A 5000-nucleotide genomic window follows, 5' to 3' on the forward strand; every position below is an offset into this window, starting at 1 on the left:
ATCCATAATTTGTTGGGAATGCGATGTACGGAAAGAAAAAAAAAATGATAGTAATTCTAAAAATAACAATGACTGGGAAAATTAACATTTTTTCGCAACAAGATAAAACAGATCAATTAAATATCTAGTCATAATGACCATCTACTATAGGCAAAAATGGCTACATATTGTTACATGTCTGACTTACCATTTGCCAGACTGTTTGTCCCTTTGTCTATATGGTATTTAGTCAAGGAAGTTCAGCCATGGCATTTTACCGCTAGTTCTTCCATCTTGATTTTTATGGTTATGCATTTGAGTTTCTGCATTGAGATACGATGTTTGTGTGCTCATGTATATATGCATGTCTGTCCTTGTGCGTCGACATTGCCTTGACATGGAGATCTGTCAATAAGCAGTATTTACACGAGATGTCAATAAGGAGCATCGGTAATGGAAACCTAGCACTGAAAATAACTTTGCAGTATCTCGAAAGTTCTTGTCCCTATTGTTACGATGAAATATTTCGTCTGAATTCCATGGCGGGTACTTTACCTCACAGTTTTCTCCTTTCTGAACTTTTCAAAACTCCACACCTTTTCTCTCTTACTTCCCGCAAATCGTTTAAATTATTTTCCCTTTTCCAGGCATGGTTTATAAACAAACCTTTTATTCAACTTGGTAAAATAATTTTACTGAGAGTATAAGACAACCTGTGATTTTTTCTTCTTTGCTTCATTCCTTTGGTTAATGGAAGGAAATGTGTTACTGTCAAAACATATTGAAAAAAGGAAAGGGAACAATAATGAAGTAAATATAATTACTGTTATATTGAGATTTCCTCTCTTTTTTTCTTCTTCATGAAGATAAATATAGGGACGGAGGGAGTGGGAGCAAGGGCTTATGCACAGAGCAATATTTAATACAAATTACAAAATCACTTTCTTTAGCCACCAGATATATCGGAATCCCAATGAGTGACATGTAAATACTTCAGCGCCTGATGAAACAAAATAGTATATACACAATATTAGTTACTAAATAATGCACAGACCTGTAAAATAAGAACTGCTGTACAAATCGATGATGCATTAAGAAACCTTTGTCATTATGATCTTCATAGTTCTTGGACAATGGCTTGTAGGTCGATAGTCATGACATTTACTGAACTATTCTGAATAATTGCCTTGGCTAACATAACATTTTATTGATATTCGAAAAGTCGGCTGTGAAAATAAGTAAAAAAGTATTCTTCCGCCAGAACTTTATCTATAATCACCTGTTTCTCTACTTGTCCATCACTACTATAACTTATTACGTGTTTTAGTCTAAATGTTTAACCTACCCTCTCGTTGCAACGATAACCATGTAAATACACTAATGATTACGTAAATGTAAGTCAGCTTTATCCCTTTCTCTGCTGACTGACATTCCTTAAACATGTTGATCTATCACTTAGAATACTCACCAAGATCGATTGTTTTTAGTAGGGGGATATTATTAACCGAAATCCAGTGTTTAAAGTAACCTTTAAGAGTGACAGCTCTTACGGAAAGCTCCGTTGTTAAAGTATTAACAACTCAGTTATGTGTCTAAGTATAGGTAAGAATGTGTCGGTGTAATTGAGTACGTGCAAGCATTGTCACTTTCTCTGTTGACCAATATTAATCAGAAATGTTAATCTCTCCTTCCGGATTATGGTCGTAGGTGATGAAATGGTGGCAGGCTAGTACCGTTAACCGAAAGCATTAGAAATAACTTGGTTTCACGTCATGCAACAATTTATGCGAGCTCTGAGTTAGCCCTCTCGCTGTCACGGCAGCTGAAATATTCCAACTAAACTTTACAGCCAGTTCCAAATCACCGTCTGAACTTTCCTGCCTTAAAATCCACTCTTTCTACCCTCTGTTTTCCTTAAATTCCCTCTCATTTATTACTATCTTTACCCCCTTGTTTTTATCCCTCCTTTTCCCCCCAATCTTAATTTCCAGATTTCGCCCTGGAAACCGTAGCTCTTAAACTTCACTTTCATATTATCTTCTCTTACAACCTCTCACCCGAAGACTTGGGACGTGAATTTTACACCTTGGGCTTTACTTATGGAAAGACGTAACCTTTTATTCCTTTTACTTGAGTGCGTTGATTTGCAGGGGAAGAAACTCGGTGTGAAAAACAGCGTCCTTATCACAGGAGAATCTGAAGGCATTTTTTATTCTTATATAATCTCTTTCCCTCTCTCTCGTTATCTCTCTCACACACATTCTATCTCTCCTTTTTCTATCTATTTTTCATTCGGCCTCTCTCTTTCCCTCCCTATCCTCTCTCTCTCTCTTTCTCATTCTTTATCTACCAGTCTATCTCGTCCTCAGTCTTTCATCCTCTATTCATATATCTCTTTCTCTCTCTTTCTTTTGTTCTTTCTCTCTCTCTCTCTCTCTCATTCTCTAAGTAATGCCATTCCCAATGTAGGTTGTAATTCAATACCACTGCCTGATTTGTCGCGTAAAAGTAATCTGAATTCATATGAACTAATGTAACTTATTTATGTTTTTTTTTCATTTAAGTTTATCCATGTGATTGTTTGTCCTTTTAGAACTTTTTTTGTTCATTATCACAGGCTACACCAGGGCCGCATATATAATACGTTAATACACAATACAAACAAGCTGAGATTGAAATAAACACTGCATTACCCCTCATTATATCATTAAAACTTTTTATACCAACGATAAATTGCTGAGGAATATTTCATTAATGATTACATTATGCTATTGCACATACATGTTACCTAACGGAATACACTGCAATAAAGTGATAGAGGTGTTACTCGCATATCATATATAGATTCAGAATCTCTATGCATGTATTGCGCCTGTTTGTGAGCGTTTCTCATATTGCGTCTGCCACGTCCTTGTAATGTGTGCGCGCGCGCGTGTGTGAGCAAGTATGTAGATTTATTATTCAAAGAGTTGCCTAGGATTTATATAGTCTTTCTGCATATGCACTTCAACGGATATATTGCATATATTTTTAAGGCGTTAGGTAGAACCGAGTAGAGAGAGGGAAGAAAGGAAGAGATGTATTTATCTCTCTTTCTATCTCTATATATACAGTTTGAACACACACACACACACGTAGATATATTTATATATACATATGTATGTGTGTGCAAATATGTTTTAAATATATACGTGTGTGTGTGTGTGAGTTTATCCTAATATATTTACAGATAGATAGATAGATAGATAGATAGGTATAGATACATTATATATGTATGTCTGTGTGTGTGTGTGCGTGTGTGCGCGCGCGCGTGGGAGTGAATGTGCGCGTGCGTTTTTCTATCTATAATCATAGATATTTTTTTTTGTACATTTCATATGCACATGCACACACACACACACACACACACACACACACACACACACACACACACACACACACACACACACACATATATATATATAAATATATATATATATATATACATGTATATACATTTGTGTGCGTATGTGTGTTCGTCTTTTTCTTTATGCATGTGCGTTTGTGTGTCAATGTGTGTGCGTGTGAGCGTACATGTGTGTGTGTGTTTATGCGTGTATGTATAGATAGAACAGTTAACCCCGTGAAATCAAATAAAATATCTTTATCTACTCAGTCAGCTCATATGAAGACTGCATTGCGACCTACATTAATAGCAAGAAGAGAAAACTCCACACACACACACACACACACACACACACACACACACACACACACACACACACACACACACACACACACACACTTTGCCTAACTCTTTCTGCACAGTAATTGCCAAAATAATTACAAAGGTTGGTACATAATTGAACATGCTAATGCAGTGGGAATAGCAATGGATATTAGTAATACTACATAATATCTATTCATGTGCACATTGCATGACATGCTTATATGTATGTATGTCGCGAACACTGGTTACTTTTTCTCTTTTTTTCTTTTTTTTAATTGACATTTATTGATGAGATTGCTAATGCTGCCGCAAATTTTCCAAGCAGTATGGGTAATCCTTCGGCAGCATGTGAATTAGCGTCACTTTTTTTTGGGAACTGTGATTTATCCCTTTAGTTGCCAGCTGATATATTTCGGTTGAGTTTCATCGTATGTTATTTATTGCCATCTGGACTTTATTTTTCTTTTGAAAATTTCTTCTAAACTCCCATATTTTTTAACATCTTGCTTCCTTTAAAACTTCTCTCTGTATTTTTGTTCCTTTTTTTCAGTTATACTTTCCAGACTTCAACTCTGAAACCCTTCCTCGTAAACTTCACACTTATATCATCTTTTCTTATTACTTCTCGGACCTTCCTTATGAGATGTAGTTTCTTCCTTTTTTAACTGCTCTTCAATTTTCACGAAGAGATGTGTAAAAGAAACAGTAGCAGTGCAGTTGCAGTTCAGTATAAATATATAACAAGACTTTTTTCTTATGTTTTATTACTATTATTATTATTATTATAATTTTGATATTACTTTTTCAAGAGTAGGGAATTTCCTGCATAGTAAATTCATAATAGTTTTTCTTCTCTGGTAAAAGTTGATTCAATACATGACATGTTTGATGGATATAATCAGTAGTCTTGCATATTCGTTGGTTCAGTCGTTCCTTCATTCATGTGTTTGTTTGTGCTTGTGCTTATCCTTATTAAAAGCATTTCCTTGGATTTAATGTGTGTGATGCTGAATACTTTATGAGTGATGCATTATGCAAAGCCTTTCTGCAACTTTGGACCTTAAGGATCCATAATTTGTTTTCGGAAGGCGATGTACGAAAACAAGAAAGAAGTGACGATGGTAATTGTAAAAATAACAATGACGGCCATAGGGAAATGGCAATGATGATGATGCCACTGACAATAATGATACAATAAAAGAAGCAGTAACAAGGCTGCGAGAGAGAGAGTGAGTGAGTGAGTGAGTGTGTGTGTGTGTGTGTGTGTGTGTGTGTGTGTGTGTGTGTGTGTGTGTGTGTGTGTGTGTGTGTG

The sequence above is a fragment of the Penaeus vannamei genome, chromosome 14, assembly GCF_042767895.1.
Source record: "Penaeus vannamei isolate JL-2024 chromosome 14, ASM4276789v1, whole genome shotgun sequence".
NCBI classification, from domain to species: Eukaryota; Metazoa; Arthropoda; class Malacostraca; order Decapoda; family Penaeidae; genus Penaeus; species Penaeus vannamei.